General features: G+C 34.5%; 1 long non-coding RNA gene across 2 annotated transcripts in view; it reads left to right on the plus strand.

Annotated features, from left to right (window-relative positions):
• LOC140843501 (uncharacterized) overlaps window positions 1-19699 on the plus strand; it is a 486982-nt gene that overhangs the window by 432972 nt on the left and 34311 nt on the right. For both annotated transcript variants that reach the window (XR_012121330.1, XR_012121329.1), the window contains exon 3: window positions 12538-12587. This is a non-coding gene — a long non-coding RNA (uncharacterized lncRNA). The remainder of the gene's footprint in view (window positions 1-12537; window positions 12588-19699) is intronic.

The following is a 19699-nucleotide window of genomic DNA, read 5'->3' on the forward strand; positions in this document are numbered from 1 at the left end:
TGTAGGTTTTATATCTGTGGTTACCAAAGGTTCAAGGACAGCTTCTTTACTATCTAATAGTCTGTCTTAACTTGCTTATTATGCTGCTTCAAACACAATCTTAAGTTTCTTTTTTTTCTCCTTCTTCTACTTTGTCCTCTACTCTTAATATATTAGGTATCATATCATGTGTTCTTTGTGTATCTCTTGACTAACTTTGTGAGTAGTTGATTTAATTTTTCATTTGCTTAGTAATTAATTGGTCTACTTACTTTACTGTGTTTTTATTTTCTCTGGTGATAGCTATTTAGCCTTAGGAGCACCTCCTTCTAGAGCAGTCCCTTTAAAATACATTATAGGGACAGTTTATTGGTGGTAAATTCCCTTAACTTTTGCTTATCTGGAAATTATTTAATTCCTGCCTCAAATTTAAATGATAATCTTGCCAGGTAGAGTATTCTTGTTTGGAGGCCCTTCTCTTTCATTATATTAAAAATATAATGACATTCCCTTCTGGCCTGTATGGTTTCTGCTGAGAAGTCAGCTGATAGCCTGATGGGCTTTCCTTTATAAGTGATCTTTTTTTTTTCTCTGGCTGCTTTTAGTACTCCCTCCTTGTTCTTGATCTTTCTCATTTTAATTATTGTATGTCTTAGTGTTGTGTTCCTAGGGTTCCCTTATACGGAGAGCTCTGCACGTCCATGACCTGAGAGACTATTTCCTTTCCAGATTGGGGAAGTTTTCAGCAATTATTTCCTCAAATTGACTTTCTATCCCTTTTCCTCTCTCTTCTTCTTCTGATACATGTATAATGCAAATATTGTTCTATTATGATTTATTGCAGAGTTCTTTTATTATTCTTTCATTCCTAGAGATCCTTTTTTCTCTCTGTGCCTCAGCTTCTTTGTTTTTCTGTCTCTAATTTCTATTTCATTTACCATCTCCTCTACCTCAACTAACCTACTTCTAAATTCCTCCATTGTGTGTTTCCCTTCAGACACTGTATTTTTAAAAGTTTCTCTCTCTTTCTTGAAGTCCTTCCCGAGATCTTAAATTTTTTCTGTAGCTCCATGAACATGTTTATGATTTTTGTTTTGAAATATTTATCAAGAAGATTAGAGATTTCAGTTATAGCTCAGCCTTCTTTCTGGTTGTTTTTCCTGTAGTTTTGTTTAGATAAAATTATTTTTCATTTCATTTTTTTAGTGATTTCTATGGAACAATAACTTTGTGTAGGTGGCATCCTCTAGTGCCAAGAAGCTCTATTCTCTGGACTTGCTGAATACCTGTAGCAATGGCAAGGGTTGCAGTTGAGCAGAACTGGTGCCTGCCAGGAGGAAAGTAATCTTTCCTGCCCTCCTGGCTGTAGTACCTGCCTCTACTGCCAGGTCCAGTGGGTTGAGCATGGAAGGAGGAGCCTTTGTGCTATGCCCCTGTAGCTGCCATAGCTGGTGCCACCCTTTGGATGACTTGGTCCAATGACTGCAGCAGCAGGTGTGTGGGGCCAGTGTCTGCCAGGAGTAAGGAGAAGCAGGCTGCATGCAACAGCTGGGGTGCCTCAGGACTGCATTGCCAGCCATGGGTATGGAGTGTCTGAAGCTTCTGAGAGTTCCCAACCTGCTGGGCTGAGTATGCTGCAACAATTTTGTCCACCTGCCCTTTCTCCTTAATAACAAGCTCTGTGTAATATTTGTCCCTTTAGCACCTCTCTCTCTGCTGGGAAGTCTTTCAAAGTGCCTACCTTTCTTTTGTCCCAAGGGGGCCATTTGTATGTACCAATTCAGCACAAATGACTGGAATCTCAATTTCTCCCAGTATTCCACCCATCTTTGCTCTCCAAACCCATGAATCTCCAGAGCACCATGTAATGTGAGTTTGAGCTCATGCAGCACATGTCCAGGACTGGGTTTTCAGCAGTCCTGTGCTTCTACTCCCTCCCCAATCCATTTATCTTCCTTCCACCTGTGGGCTGGGGTGTGGGGAGGTCTTTGGTCTCCCCAGATTCAGGCTTTGCTACTTTACCCTTTTCTGTGAGGCTTTCTCTTTTTCCCAGATGTAGGCAGTCTGTTCTGCAGTCTTAGGGTCAGTCTTTCAGTATTAGTTTTGTTAGCTGTATTTCCATATTTTATGTGGTTTGGGGAGAAGGTTTCTGCTTCACTTTTCAATGTTGCAATCTTTTTCTGACTCCCCAACTGTATTTATGTATTTTTATTGAAGTATAGTTGATATACAATCTGATATTGGTTTCAAATGTCCAACACATTAGTTCAGTATTTCCCCATGTTATTAAATCTTTCCCCCCAGTACAGCCACTATCTGTCAACATAGGAAAATGTTACAAAATCACTGAATATATTCTCCATGCTTTATCACAATTGCCTACATTATGATTGAGAATTTTTGTGCTCCTTTATCCCCCTAAATCTCCCCACTCACCAATCCCAACCCCTCCTACATTGTAAATACCAGCCACTTCTCAGTGTCTATGAGACTGCTGCTGTTTTGTTCATACTCTTTTGCTTTGTATTCATATTCCACAAATAGGTGAAATCATATGATATTTGTCTTTCTCCACTTGGCTTATTTCACTGAGCATAAATACCCTCTAGATCCATCCATTTTTTTGCAAATGACAGGATTTCTTTTTTATGGCTGCATTATATTCCAGTGTATCTGTACCACCTCTTCTTTATCGACTCATCTATTGATGAACACTTAGGTGGCTTCCCTATCTTAACTATTGTAAATAATGCAGCAATATACATAGGGAGTGCATATGTGTTTTTGAATCAGGAATGTATTTTCTTTGGAAAAATTCCTGGCAGTGGAATTAATAGGTCAAGTAGTATTTCTATTTTTAGTTTTTTGAGGAACCTCCATACTGCTTTCCAGGTGGCTGCACCCACTGACATTCCCACCAAGTGTGGGAGGGTTCCTATTTCTTCACATATTTGCCAACACTTATTTCTGTATTTCTGAGAGTGGTCATTCTGACTGGTGTGCATTGATGTCTCATTGTGGTTTTGATTTGCATTTTCCTAATGATTAGCGATGTGGAGCATCTTTTCATGTGCCTGTTGGCCATCGGTGTTTCTTCTTGGAGAAATGTCTGTTCAGGTCATCCACCCATTTTTTAATCAGATTATTTGTTTTTTGGTTTTGAGGCATGTCAGCTCTTTATATATTTTGGGTGTTAACCTATTGTCAAATAAGTAGTTTGTGAAGCTATTCTCCCATACTGTAGGTTTCCTTTTTGTTCTGCTGATGGTGTCCTTTGCTTTAAAGAAGATTTTTAGTTTGATGTAATCCCATTTGTTCTTTTTTTATTTTGTTTCCCTTGCCCAAGCAGATGTATCCAGGAAAAAATGTTCAAGAGGTTTGCCTATGTTTTCCTTTAAGAGTTTTATGGTTGCATTACTTACATTCAGGTCTTTGGTTCATTTTGAGTTTACTTCTGTGTATGGAGTTAGACAATAATCCAGTTTCATTCTCTTGCGCATAGCTGTCCAGTTTTCCAAACACCACTTATTAAAGAGGCTATCTTTTCCACATTGTATATTCATTGTTCCTTCATAACCATATATGCATGGGTTTATATATGAGCTCTCTATTCTGTTCCATTTATCTATGGGTCTGTTCTTGTGCCAGGACCATATTGTTTTAATTACCATTGGTTTGTAGTAGAGCTTCAAGGAGCATAATACACCCAGCTTTGTTCTTCTTTCTCAGGATTGCTTTGGCTATTTGTGGTCTTTTATGGTTCCATAAGAATTTTAGAGATACTTGTTCTAGTTCGTTCAAAAATGCTGTTGGAATTTTGTAGGGATTGAATTGAATTTTTAAACTGCTTTGGACTGGATGGTCATTTTGACAACATTAATTCTTCTTCCCCATGAGCACAGGATAGAATTTCCCTTAGTTGTGTCTTCTTTAATTTCTCTCATGAGTGTCTCACAATTTTCAGAGTATAGGTCTTTTGCTTCCTTGGTTAGGTTTTTTCTCAGTTATTTTATTCCTTTTGATGTAATTGTAAGTGGTATTGTTTTCCTGATTTCTCTTTGTGCTATTTCATTGTTAGTATGTAAGAATGCAACAGATTTTTGTGTATTAGCTTTGTATCCTGCAACTTTGCTGAATCTAATTATTAATTATAGTAGATTTTTGGTGGAGTCTTTGGGATTTTCTATGTATTATTTCACGTCATCTGCAAATAGTGATGGTTTACTTATTCCTTACCAATCTGGATGTCTTTTATCTCTTTTTTGTTGTCTGATTGCCATGGCTAGGACCTTTAGGACTATGCTGAATAAAAGTGGTGATAGTGGACATCCTTGTCTTGTTCCTCATCTTAGAGGAAAAGTTTTCAGCTTTTCACCATTATGATGTTAGCTGTGAGTTTGGCCTTTATTATGTTTAGGTATGTACCCTCCATATCCATTTTGTTGAGTTTTTATTATGAATGTATGTTGAATTTTTGTCAAATACTTTCTAAGCATCTATTGAGATGATCATATGTTATTTTTCCTTCTTTTTGTTAATGTGGTCTATGATGTTGATTGATTTTCAAATATTGTAACATTCTTGCATCCCTGGACTAAATCCCATTTGGTTGTGATGATGATCTTTTTGATGTATTTTTTTATTTAAATTGCTAATATTTTGTTGAGGATTTTTACATGTATGTTCATCAGGAATATTAGTCTATAATTTTCTTTTTTTGTGCTGTCTGCCTGGTTTTGGTATTAGAGTGATGCAAGCCTCATAGAATGAGTATGGAAGTATTCCTTCTCCTAATTTTTGGAATACTTTAAAAAGAATGGGTAGTAGCTCTTTAAATGATTGGTGGAATTCAATTGTGAAGCTATCAGGCTCTTGATTACCAATTCAATTTCATTGCTGGTAATTGGTCTGTTCAGATTTTTATGTATGTCTTTGTAGGCAGCTTATAAATCGGTTTTGTTTTTTTTTATCTATTCTGCTATTCTACATCTTTTGATTGGTACATTCAATCCATTTACATATAAGGTGACTATTAATAGATATGTACTTTTTACTATTTAATTGTTTTCTGGTTCTTTTATAGCTGCTCTGTGTTCCTTTCTTACTCTCTTATACTCTTCTCTTTTATTTGATATTTTCTTTAGTGTCATGGTTGGATTACTTTTTTTATTTTTTCTTTATTTATTATAGGTTTTAGGTTTGGGTTTACCAAAGTTTCAGGGATATCTTCATGACTATGTAAGAGTCCATATTAAGTTACCAATTGCTCTGTTTCAAACAATCTAAAAGTACTTTTCTTCTTCTTCTTCTTCCACACTTAATGTATTAAATGTCATAATGTGCACCTTTTGTTCCCTTGACTGATTTTGTGTATACTTGGTTTTGCTACTTTTGTTTTTGTTTTAATTTCATACTTGCTTGGTAATTAATTGGTCTACTCCCCTTAATGTGGGTTTATTTTCACTGATGAAGATAATTAGCTTTAGGAATATGTGCATCTACAATAGACTCTCTAACATATCCTTTAATTCTGGTTTAATTGTTTTAAATTATTTGAGCCCTCATTTATCTGGAAATTGTTTAATCCCTGCTTCAAATTTAAATGATAATCTTGCTGGGTAAAGGATTCTTGGTTGAAGGTCTTTTTGTGCAATAAATATTTCATGCCACTCCCTTCTGGACTGTAATGTTTCTGCTGAGAAGTCCTCTGGTAGCCTGATGTGGTTTCTATTATAAGTAATCTGTTTTCTCTCTCTGGCTTCTTTCAGTACTCTCTCCTTATCCTTATTCTTTGTCTTTTTAATTATTATTTCTTGATGTTGTCTCCCTGGAGTTTCTTTCATTAGGGGTTCCTGTGCTTGTATGACATGAGTGTTTATTTCTTTCCTCAGATTGGGGAAGTTTTCAATAATTATTTCCTCAAGGATACTTTCTATCCCTTTGTCTCTTTTCTTATGGTACTCATATATGCAAATATTGATTCATTTGGATTGGTCATGCTTAACAATCCTTTTTCTCCCTGTTCCTCAGATTTCTGTATTCCTTTTCTCTAACTTCCATCTCATTGTCTCCTCTATTTGCAGCAATCTATTATTCATTCCCTACATTGTATGTTTCATTTCAGTTACTGTAGTCTTCAGCTCTTGTATCTCTTTGTTGAAGTCCTCTCTGAGATCTTTAGTGCCTTTCTGCACATCAGTGACCATATTCATGACTTTTACTTTGAAATCGTTATCAAGAAGATTGGTGATCTCTTTTTCATTTAGCCATCTATCTGGTGTCTTTTCTGTGTTTCTTCCTTTGTATTAGATGGATCTGCTATGCTTCCTTGTCTTGAGAGTAATGATTTTATGAAGGTGTCCTGTGGTGCCCAGAAGCTCAAGACTCTTTCCTTTCCAGTGCCTGGTTCTAATTTTTTATGGAGCCCCAGTTGCTGTTGGTGGGCAATGGGCATGGCTGCCTTCCTGTCTGCTGGTAAATGTATATCTCAGTCTGCTGATGTTTAACTCAGTTTGGTTCAGCTGGCCTTTTGTGATCAGAGCAGAGGCTTCTGCTGGGTTGTTGTAGGCAGGGCCACCCTCTGCCTGCCCTCCAGAGATGGCTCAGCTACAGGGTTAATGGGGTGGGCAGGGCCACTGAGAAGCTCTGGGGCAGGGCGGCCTGCAGCACTGGGCTTCAACACCTGCTGGGAGGAAGGAGCTCTTGGGCTGCCTCCTGCAGGCACCTCTCCAGTTGGGCTGAAACAGGGCCATGAAAGCTGGGATTGCCTCTCTCTGCCTGCCAGGCAGCAAAATTTGATGCTGCAGCTCAGCTGAGTGGGTTGGCTTGCCAGCAGCATGCAGGGAAGTACGTGGGACTGAGTTGCCAACAAGAGGGATGGAGCTTCTGGGGCTCCTGAGATTTCCTGATCTTTTGGGATGAGGAAGGGCTGGTGTGATACCATCCACCTGCTCTATCTCCTGAGAATAGAACCCCTTCCAATTGTTTACCCCCAGCACCCTTCTCACTGCGGGCAAGTCTTTCGAACTGCGACCTCTGCTTGGGTCTTAGTGCACCAGCAGAGCATGCCTGTTCTCCACAAGTGGCAGGAGTCTTATCCTCCCATAGTGCTCCATCTATCCCTGGTATCCAGCTTGCTAAACACCAAAACCCAATACAATGTCACTTGTGCTCTCAGATCAGATCTCCAAGGCCATGTGTATAGTGCTTCTGGGCTCCTACACACTCTCCCAGCTCCATTCCTCTTTGTACTGCCTGTAGGATGGTGTGTGGGGAGGGCTTGGGTCCCATTCAATCTCCACTTTGCCACCTCACCTTTTTCTATGTACACCTTTTCTCCCTCAAGTCTATGGGTTCTGTTCTGACGTGTTCAGGTCATTTTCAGGTTTAGCTGTATTTCCTGTAGTTGTGCCTTGGTGTGTTTGTGAGAGGAGGTTTCTACCTTGCCTTCTTACTCTGCCATCTTTTTGCCCCCTTCTCAACCAACCCTTTATATGACATATGATTCTCCTCCTTCAATAATTATCTCACCATCCCACTGATAATTGTCTCTCTGATATCTTTCAAGGACATTGTCCTCAGGAGGATTATTCTCAGTGTGGAATAGTTATATAAATGGCAATTAAAATTTTATAAGAAAATTCCCATAATGGGAAATGGTATAAAACTCAGTGAAGGCGTTGCTGAAAAAAGTAAAACCTTCAGGGAAGGTTCTATTAAAAAGATTTTGGATTTAAGTTTTAGGGATGAACAGATATTTACCTGGTTCACAATTAGAGGCAGAGGATTCCGTGAGAAAAAATAGTATGTGTAAAGCAGAACAGTGTTAGAGTGCATGACCTGAACAAGGAATCATAGGTATTCCACATTGCTAATCTATATAGTTCAAAAACATCTGCAGCTGGGTACGTGCTTACTATATCAAGTACCAGAGTGTGAAGTGCATTCAGTGCTATGCAAAGAAGTTAAGATGTTATTCCTGTAGACTGTCTGATCCATAGAATAATTCTGAGTAGGAAATGGCTCTATCATTTTTGCAGATGCAAAATGCAACACTCTTCTGGCTCCTAATTTGCTTCTTAGGCTACCCCATCTTAGTCTCTTCAATGTCATTAAATGGTAACACTCCTTTACATTTGCACCATACACTGATGTCTGAAATCTGTACCTCCAGTCTTAAACTTCACCCAGAATTCTAAACATATTTATTCCATTAACCTGCAGAATGTCTCCATTAAAATTCTCTGTTGACATCTTCCTGTGTGTCTCTGAAACTTCTAGCAGTTTCTTCACTTCTGTGTTCTTCCACCTTTATTGGTGACAAACTATCTACTAGGTTACACTCAAGTCAAAGTCCTAGGGATTTAACTTTCACTGATCACACATACTTAATAATTTAACTAAATTCTACATTTTATCTTTAAAGATCTTAGTGCAAACCTTCTTTGTATAACTTCAATACAACTACTTTATTTTAAGATTTCCCTCTATATTTCTTGACCACTTTAAGTACTTCTCATTACCAGTAGGCAGTTGATAAATATTATAAGATGAGTAATAAGCAAAGGATATGAGTAGAAATTTAAGTATTATTATCAGCCATTATACAGTCAAATTTTTTCCTGGTGTGCACTAATTATAAGTAAATGCCTAAAGTAAATAAGTAGTTGATTGAATTTAGGATGGATGGTAGGAGTACTTAAGTAGAAACAGAAATCCTATTTGTGATATTCTAGGTTCAGTAGTTTATGATTTTAAATTGTAATTCGAGTTGAAGTATCCACTGACTAAGTATACATTGTCTTACTATGCAAATGATCATGTATAGTTATGTGTATATAACTATAAATTGCATTTAAAATATTTTCTATAATGTTACATAAGTAGGTAAAAAACTCATGTGGCTGAAATGTGATTAAATTATTGTGAAAAACTGAAATAAAAATCTCTACCAATTCATAGTAAAGAAATACACAGAATATTCAAAGTAAATCCTACCAGTGTGACAAAATGCTAAAGGAAAGTAATAATGCAAGAATAGATCATTAGATTGATTTCCTAAAGTCAATTATATTAGATGTAAACTGGAAAAATCTTGTAGGTGCCTCTGAAATGATCTAGGAACAGAACACCTTTTCTAGCAACAATACTGGATATGTTTTATAGAATAATGTCCTTAAGAAAATTACAAACAATCTTTTATTTTAATTCATAATAAGGAAAAAAATCTAAATTACACAAGTCTCTCAACATTAAAAGTAGTAGACTAAATAAAACCACAAATGATATTTTAAATACCAACAAAAATGTGCGTTTATTGTCTTATGGCCAAATAATAAAAATATTGCAGTGACCATATGCATATGGAAGTATATATAGATAGATAGATATGTGTCTGTGTGTGTGTATATACATATACATATATATATATAATATATATACAATTTCCATATCATTTAATCCTTACAACTCTGTGAGGTATTACCTGCATATTAATAGAGGAAAAAGGAATTCAAACAAATTAAGTGACTTCCATAAAATCAAGGAGGTAGTAAATGAAGGATCCCAGATTCAAACTAATGTCTGATTTCCAAGATTAAATTCTTTCCAAGAATTTTTCACAAAAAGTGGACAACACTGATTTATTAGTTTGCTGTTATAGTTGTCATTGCAGATAATTTTTCATATTATTTATTATATTTTACAAATTAACAAAGTAGGTGTTACAGAAAGAAAATAAAATCAAGGATTGGCAAACTTGTTTTATAAACAGATAGTGAATATTTTCGGCATCGTACTCTAGTTGACCATCCAACAACATGGAGGTTAGGGGCGCCAAACCCTTTCCCTTCCCATGCAGTTGAAAATCCACATATAACTGTTGACTCTCCCAAAACTTAACTAGAAGCCTACTTTTCACAGGAAGCCTTACCAATAACATAAACAGTTGATTAACACATATTTTGCATGTTATAAATATCACTACCGTATTCTTACAACAAAGTGAGCAATAGGAAAGAAAATCTTTTTTCAAATTGTCACAAATCTCCAAAAATCTTTTCCACTATGATTATTGAAAAATAAGTGGACCTGTGCAGTGCAAACCCATGTTGCTCATAGGTCAGCTGTACTCAATTCTGTTGTAGCATGAAAGCAGCCACAGAAAACATGTCAACAAATGAGTGTGGTTGTTTCCAATAAAACTTCATTTATGGATACAGACATTTGATTTTCAAATGAGTTTCATGTGTCATGAACTATGTTTCTCCTTTCACCTTTTTCAATCTTTTGGAAATATAAAAACCATCCTCAGCTTGCAAGCCATACAAAAACAGGCGACAAGTGGGATTGAGGACTTGGTCTGCCAATGCCTGAAAAAAAGCACAATGTAGTTATACAACCTGATATCAAAAATACAGAACTGAAACACTATAATTGTCAAAACTTATTTTGATTTTCATCTGTTAAAATTAAAAAGACTAAAATTTTCTTTATAATTTATCTGTCATCCCATCTAGCAAAACAATGAACAGAAATTATTAGAAAATGATGACTTCTAAAATCTGAACGTTCTATGCTCTCTACATTTCTTTGATGATGTGGTTTCCCTTTCTCCTCCCATGACCTCCACCCATCCACCTGCCAGTCATAACTCATGACGTTTTCACATCTGTATCTTCTCTTATTGTCATACCCACAAGAAACAGTGTGATCTTTAAAATCATGTTGAAGTTAATGTCTTATGGACACATTTAGCATTTTAATATTTTCTACTTCTTTCATGTCATATTAATTTACTTCACAGTTCAGCACTGTGGTAGTAGAACAACATATATTACTTTCCCCAATAACTCTCATAATGTGTTGAGCTTGTGTGTACTTTAAAACAGTCCTTTTAAAAAATTTTGTCAACATAAGCAAAACAGAATCTCAGATTCTAGAACAACTAGACAGGTTTCTCAGGAGTTAAACTGGTCCAGTCTCCTTTAGTCACATAAAGCTGTTATTGCCAATTTCTCTAAATGATGAAACTAAAGCCCAAAGTGATGTGACTTGCACATGACAGCATGGCTGGAAGCACAATGAGGATGACATCTTGTTCTGACAGTAGCACATCAATTAACGGATTGATCAGAAAATGTGTTAAACTTGTTTTGTTAGTTTAACTAGAGGTAAGTAATGACACAATCCCAAAATCTCAGTGCATAATATAAATGTATTTCTCATTCACAAAATAGTCTAATGCAGCCAGATGTCTTCTTGGAGAATTCTCCACTAAGTAATGACTCAAAAATCCTGGCATTTTCCCTGTTGTAGCTCCACCATTTTCTAGGATCCACTTGAAAACCTTCCACTGAATCTAGCAGGTCAAGGAAATGAAGAAAATGTGAATTCTCATGCAGGATATGTTATGGTCAAGCATGGAAATGAAATTATCACTTCTGTTGACATTCCTTTAGCCCTAACTTAATAAATACATGGCTGATGAGAAATATGATATACCAAGGAAGAGAAAACAGGATGTAGGGAATCTTGATAGTGTCTGCACTCAGGTTAAAAGGCTTCCCTAATTAAAAGCATATTTGATGTCAGTTGTAGGTCTTCTGTAAAAATGTAAAACTTTTAATGTACTTAAATCTCTTAAAAAGCAACAAGAAATGCATATACCCCTATATTAAAATAAGATAAAGTCATTTATTTTTACTTTGAAAAGAATAAATAATTAATTAGCTATCTATAATAAAGACATTTTTGCAAGAATCTATAGTATATTATTATATTTAAATCTAGCATATAGCATGTTTAAGTCCAAATTAGTAAATGATAGATCTTTACTTCAGTAGCTTTCAGCTCTGACAAAGTGTGAGATTCCAAGTTTTATCATCTTTAATGACTGTAATTAATGTATTTAATGTAATTAATGTAATTAATTCCTTGAAAATAAGATCTGAAGCTTTTTTTTTTTGTAGGAAAGCTTCAGAAAGGAAGTCTTTGAAAGAGAACTTATATCTTTGACACTTCTCACCAAATGAGTTATGCCTTTATTTTTTATTGTTTCCTTTTCTCATTAACACACACACACACAAATAAAACAGTTATTAGTATTCTCAAGAGGTACAAAATCTTTGATTGATTCCATTGTAAGATTTTTTAATTTAAAAACAATCATTTTTAATTTTATGTGTGGTATTCTTAATAAACTACATTTAAACATAGTTATGTGTACTTTTACATTTGCTTAAATATATAGCTACTGGTTTTATGAATTTGCATACCCATGGATTTAGCTGTAGTGTTGAATGTTCCAGCAATGTAATGAAAGACCTGTCTAGGGTTTCTGTGGATACTGAGTGTTCATTTCACTTTTGAGATCTTATTTTTTTATGTGACAAGCTTTTAATCCTATAAGCTGCTCTGCACAGCTTTTGGAAAGGACAAATCAAATTCCTTTGAGAATGGCTTATAAGACCAGAGAGAACCCTATCTAATATGACCCCAATTCTTCAGTGGTTTCCTGCTGCATAAGAGAGCTGATCACCTTTCTTCTGTTACTTACAGGCCAAGACTCATTGAAACCTTCCAGAATGGTAGAATTTGGACATCTGACTGTGAGATAAATCTTTGCTGATCTTTCTTATATCAAAGTATATTCACTTAAATAAATCCCTAATAATATTTTAAAGGTCTCTTAGGGTACTGTAGAAATGTATTGTACAATTCTTAATAAAATGCTTATCCCCATGGCTCTTAAATTAGATTATAAAAGGGCATTATTTGGTAGAAAAATTTGATAAAATTTGGAACATATATTCAATATTGTAGGTGAAATTTTTAATTTCCCTCTAGTTATCTTTTCTTGTCAAAAATTTATCTGATATGCCACAGAAAATATTTTTATTTTGTCTGACTTCTTTCAAGATTTCTATTTGTCTTTGGTCTCCTGCAGTCTGGATAGGGTAGGCTTAGGTGTAGTTTTTGGTATTTATACTATTCAGTATTTTCTGAGTTTTCTAGGTCTGTACCATGGTGTCTGTTATTCTGGAAAATTCTCAGCCATTGTTACTTCAAACATTTATTTTACTCCATCCTATTTTCTCGTTCTATCTGATATTCCAATTATGGATACATTGTGCTGATATTTTGAAATCACCTCACAATCCTTGGATATTCCATTCAATTTTGTTTTGTTTTGTTTTGTTTTGTGTTTTCATTATTTTCTCTTTGTATTTCAGTTTTTTAAGTTTCTATTGACATATCTTCAAGATCACTGATTCTGAAATGGCTTTGTCTAGTCTATTGATGAGCCATCAAAGACTTACTCATTTTTGTTAGTTTTTTATTTCTACAATTTCCTTTTGATTTTTTTTGTACTTTCCATCTCTGCTTGTATTTCCATCTGTTCTTGCATGTTGTCTGTTTTGCCATTAAAGCCTTAATACAGTTATTAAAAATTCCTTGCCTGGTAATTCCAAAATCTTTGTCATATCTGAGTTGGGTTCTAATGTTTAATTTGTCTCTTCAGAATGTTTAATATGCCTTATAATTTTTTATGTACCTCAGACATGATGTATCAGGTAATAGAAACTGAGGTAGAAGATCCTTAGAGGTTTTATGTTAATCTGAATAAAAGTTAAGCTGTTTGTAATGTTTGCTATAACCATAGATGTCAAATGCCTCAAATTCCCCTAGTGTCCTATTGGAGACAATAGCTTCTGTGCCTTGCAGATTATTCAGCTATAATCTACTGTTCTTAGACTGCAGTCCTGTTGATGTGGTTGTAAGGTGTGTGTGAAGGGGGAAGAAGATGCATTCTATAATATTATAATTAATTCTCAATATTTTAATGGACCTGTGTCCCTAGGCTATGATCTTCATAGTGTTTCTTAGTCTTTTTTTTTTTCCATTAAGTATGACAGGAAAACTAGATGGGGCTGGAGTAGGCTGAATGCCCTTCCTCCTAGGTAGAATGAGGTTCTGTTAAAATTATTTTCCTCTGCAGAAGGATCTGAGCATATTTCAGAATGGTTACTTTCCCTTCCTCCTGCCAGATTCAGGACTGGACTTTTCTTGACTCTTCTCCTGGGAACCTAGTGGATTTTCCAAAGGTAATATGTACAAAAGAATTGGGCAACCAGGAGTTTCTGACTCTCATGTTAGTTCACACTCAACCTCCACCAATTTGTCAAAATGATCCTTTAAGGACTCTAATAGCATCAACTCCAGCAGTCTCTGCTTATTTCAGGGTGGTGGTTAGCCCTACAATGTCATTTCTCTGATGAGTCCAAGAAAAGTAATTGATTTTCAGTTTGCTCAGATGTTTCCTCAGTGTGAAGATGAAAGTGATAATTTCAAAGCTCTTTTTGGTAATGAAAAAGAAAGTCTCATATTCTGCACTTGAATAATAAATAATAAACATATTTCTTAGTAGAATAAATAACTCTTCATGCACAAACTTCATATGTATAACTTTACTTCTGTACTTTATGGAGATAAAATTCATTTACAATTGATCACTACATGTTCTAATATTATAGGAGTGAATTTCATTGATAAGAAATTGTTAGAACTGCACTGGCAGTAGCTTCTTTAAACTAGATTCAAAGAGATGCTTAAAGCTTGTCATTTGAAATATGGCTGCCCTAAAAAAAAGAGCATCTACAAATATGACGAGTTTGAGTAGCTTTGGGGTGGGTTTGTGAACATTGAGTTATTTAAGGAGAAATTGATAGGAAATGAAGTAGAAGTAGACTCATGCGGTTTATATTCACTGGGAGAGTCCCTCAATGGAATTATCTATAAAATATCTTAATTGTTACTATTATACGCCAAATACTCTGTTGGTAGATAGGAAGCACCAAGCAGTTCATGCGCTCCCTAAAATAGAATCTTAGTATGGATGATATTCATCTGCAAAAATCTAAGGAGACAAAAATACTTCTGTTTCTCATTTTTAAATGTTAAGCTGGATAATTCATAAAGAAAATTTGTGTACTATAAGATCTTTCGTTGGTTAATTTAGAAGACAGAACCCTCTTTGGGAATCTTTGCTATTAGACCTTTTAGATCCAGTTATATCTTTCATATTTTAATCTATCTAATTTTCTCCCTGAAAAATATATTGTTGTTAACTAAAATTAAGATGGAAAATGGAGGAAGAAAAATCAAGGACAGTGTTCAATATAATGTAGGAACTGGAAGCCAAATAGTTAAATGTATGTGACTATTTATTATATACTGGTATTTATTTTAAGATTCTTAGTGAAATTATTTTAATATCATACTTTTCATAAGCCCACTACAATATTGTAAATATTTTCTTTAGTTTTAACAATTATGCAATCAGAGTAAACAGAATTTTTTTTTTTTTTTTTTTTTTTGAGAGGGCATCTCTCATATTTATTGATCAAATGGTTGTTAACAACAATAAAATTCAGTATAGGGGGGTCAATGCTCAATGTACAATCATTAATCCATCTCAAGCCTAATTCTCGTCAGTCTCCAATCTTCTGAAGCATAACGAACAAGTTCTTACATGGTGAACGAATTCTTACAGAGTGAATAAATTCTTACATGGTGAACAGTACAAGGGCATTCATCACAGAAACTTTCGGTTTTGATCATGCAATATGACCTATAAACCATCAGGTCAAATATGAATATTCATTTGATTTTTGTACTTGATTTATATGTTGATCCCACATTTCTCCTATTATTATTATTATTTTTATTTTTAATAAAATGCTGAAGTGGTAGGTAGATGCAAGATAAAGGTAGAAAACATAGTTTAGTGCTGTAAGAAGGCAAATATAGATGATCAGATGATCAGGTGTGTGCCTATGGACTAAGTATTAATCCAGGCTAGACAAGGGCAGCAAGACATCCACGGATGCAGAAGATTTCTCTCAAAGCAGGGGGTGTGAGGTTCTGAGCCTCACCTCTAAACAGAATATTTTTAAAGAGTGTTTTCAATTTCTAAGGAGGTTATTTCATTTTTAAAATCTCATATTGTAATGTCCTGGCGTTGTGATAAAGAAGCAGTTTTTATTCACAAAAATTAAGTCAAAATGTAATTAAGAGTAAAATGTAAGAAATAAAACCATAAAACTCCTAGGAAAAAACATAGAGGAAAAGCTCCTTGACATTATTCTTGGCAATGATTTTATGGATATGACACCATCAGCACAAGCAAAAAAAAAGCAAAAATAGACAAGTGGAGCTACATCAGACTAAAGAGCTCTGCAGAGCAAAAGAAGCAATCATAAAAATAAAAATGAAAAGCCCACCCACAGACTGGAGAAAATATTTGCAAACCAGAAATCTGTTAAGGGAACAATATTCAAAATATATAAGGAACTCATACAACTCAATATCAGGAAAACAATAAAAAACCTTAATTATCCAATTGAAAAATGGGCAAAGACCTGAAGAGGCAAAATTTTTCCAAAAGAGTATATTCAAATGGGCAACAGATACATGCAAAAGTGTTCAAGATCACTAATAGTCAGAGATATGCAAATCCTAACCACAAAGAAGCATCATGTCAGGCCTGTTAGAGTGGCTATTATCAAAAATAAAAGATAAGTGCTGAGGTGGATATAAAGAAAAGGGAACCCTTTTGTACTATAGGTGGGACAGCCTATGGAAACTAGTTTGGAAACTATGGAAAATAGTTTGGAGGGCTCTCAAAAGATTAAAAATAAAACTCCCATATGATCCAGCAAGTCCACTTCTGGGTATATGTCTGAAGGAAAGGATATTACTATATCAGAGAGAAATCTGCACCCCTGTGTTCATTGAAGCATGGTTTACAATAGCTAAGACATGAAAGAAAGGTGACCTTCAATGGACGAATGGATAAAGAAAAAGTTGTATATGTGTGTGTGTTGATACTCAATGTACCTATCTGAGGTGATGGATGTGTTAACTACATTTTGGTAACCACTTTGCAATTTGCATATAAAATCACTTCATTGTATAGCTTAAACTTTCACCCCATTGTATTTCAATTATATCTTAGTAAACCTGGAAAAGTCTTTTTAAAGAGGTGGGTTTGTTAGGTTTTATACAGCCAAAAGGAAAATAAAAAGGGTTACATATCAGAGACACATTCTAGATGAAAACTGGAGAGTAGATGAGCATATGTGTTTTATGATCTATACAATAATTAGAATGATATATAAGCAAGAAATAATTTATTAATGAAGAATCTCATAGGTCTGACTATCTGCAAAAGCCTTCCCAAGAGAAAAGCATTGTAAGTCAGATTTGAAGATAATAATGAGCTTAATTGGTAGACCTAGAAATACAGAAAGAGTGAGATCAAAATTTAAGTTGAGAGGAATTACTTGAGAATTGGCCCAATTAGAATTAAATAATTACATGTTGGAAAAGGCTATCAAGCAAACTAGAGTATGATATAGTGTTAGTGACTAGAGAGAGGTAATTTCATTAGGGTGGGCTGAAGGAACAAGATGAATATTTACATATTAGAGAAGCATGCTAGTTAAAGAACGAAAAAGAAGATTTAATTAGACAAAGTAAATGGTTTACCAAAGAAATATTGACCACTTAATTCTAACTATTTGCCTAGTACCTTATTAAAAATATAACATATGTCATACAATTTCCAAAATCTAATTGGCTTTTAATTATTCAACATCATTGGAACAGAATGCAGAACTCAAAAACAGTCACAAATTTACAACAAAATAGTTTTTAAAAGTTGATACTGGAGTACAGTGGAGAAAGGATATACTTTCAATCAATGAGGCTTTGTCACCTGTCTTCCATTTTTTTAAAAGTATGAGTTTTGATCTTTCACAAAAAACAATCTCAGACGGATTGTAGATTTACATATGAAAAAGAAAATAATAAAGTTCCCAGAAGGTGGTAAATAGGAATATATTTATGATTTTGGAGAACACATATTATTTAAAAGTGCTACAAAATCAATAATCAAAGGAAAATGACAAGTTTTTATTACATTAATGATAACATGTTTTCATCAAAAGTTACCAGTAAGAAAGTGAAAAGGCAACCCACATTGTGGAAGAAGATATTTGCAACACATAAATCTGACAAATATTCCACAGTATATAAAGAGCTCTTCTAAATAAATATGTGAAGAACTCTTCTAAATAAAGGTCACCAAAGATAAGAGAAAAATGGGTAAAAAGTTTAAGCAAGATGTTTAGAAGAAAAGATGTCTAAATGGGGAATAAGCATTAGAAAATATGCTCAACTTCATTATTAATTAGGAAAATAAAAAACCAAAAATTCATACCTAAAATTCATGCCATTATATACTCAATAGAATACATAGGAAAGATAAAAATGTCAGGTACTTGTAGGAATATGAGGAAATTCAAACTGTCATATGCTGTCTGTAGGGAGTAAATAAATATAAGCACTTTAGCAAACTATTTAGCAGATTCTACTAAAACTGAATATACTAATCCCTTGACCCAGCATTTCTATGCCTTATATATAGTATAGACCAAATAGAAATGTGTCATAAAGGTCACCAAATATGGGTATGACTTTTACAGAACTATTAAAAATAGCTGACTATTGGAAGAAAACAAATACCCCTCAATACTGGAATGGTTAATTATGCACTAGCATATTCATTCAAAGAATGAATGAACAATACAGCAATGAGCGCAAAGTATAATTACAAGCAACAACATGGATGAGTCTCAAAAATATGTTGAGCAAACTAATATAATCCCCAAAGAGCAATGTTGTATAATTCCATTTTTGAAAAGTAAAAGAGAGAAAGAGCAAAGTGTGTCTGGTGACAGAGGTTAGGTTAGAGGATAACTTGGTAGACTGTAGTCTTGGAGGGGATAGGGACTTCTGATTGCTCTCAGTGTTCTATTTATCTGGCTCCTGTTTACATGGATGCGTTGGCAATAGCAAATTCATCAAACTCCATAGTAATGATTTATGCACTTTTCTCTATCCATGTTTTACTTGAATAAAGATTTTAGCTACAAAAATTCTTATTGGGCAAGGCCACTGACATCAATCCTCAGGATTGCTGATATAAATTCTTGTTTTAAAGTTTCAAAATCCATGATTTCTTTTTTTTTTTAATATAAGTTGATTGAAGACAAATCTTGCTTGGTATTTTATCTAAAATAAATGAGTTTGAGATCATATCTGTCCAAAATAATGATATGAAAAATGACACAGAGGATAGTATATTTGAAAGGTAGTGAGTAGACTGATGTGATTAACTCATGAGTTTTAGAAAGAAATGATGCAAGTGATGAAGTGGTAAAAAAGGAAAGATAATTTGGTTTCAAGTGATGAAAGTGGAAAGGTAATTTAGATTCAAGTAATTGAGATCTTTGAATGCTATTCTAAAGAATTTGAACTGCATTTTGTAGATAATGAGGTGCCACAGATTTTTGGTAAGGAAAATGACAGAAATTTACCTTTTTTTTTTAATGAAGAGAAAGATGACAGTGTGAAGAATAGATTTAAAAGATTAGAATCCAGAGACCTGAAGATTAGCTGAATAGATAATGCAACAGATCAAGCAGATGATGAAAACCTGACCCAGGATACTAAGAGGAAATTTTATAAGAGAAAGGCAGAGAATTTTGCAAAATGTAGTGGTAAAAAGAACTGACAGAATTTAGCAGGTGATTAGGTGTGGGAAATAGGAAAGAAATGCATGAAGTAAAAGTAACTTTAATATGGCTAACCTGTG

Source organism: Manis javanica, chromosome 9, assembly GCF_040802235.1.
Source record: "Manis javanica isolate MJ-LG chromosome 9, MJ_LKY, whole genome shotgun sequence".
Classification (NCBI taxonomy): Eukaryota; Metazoa; Chordata; class Mammalia; order Pholidota; family Manidae; genus Manis; species Manis javanica.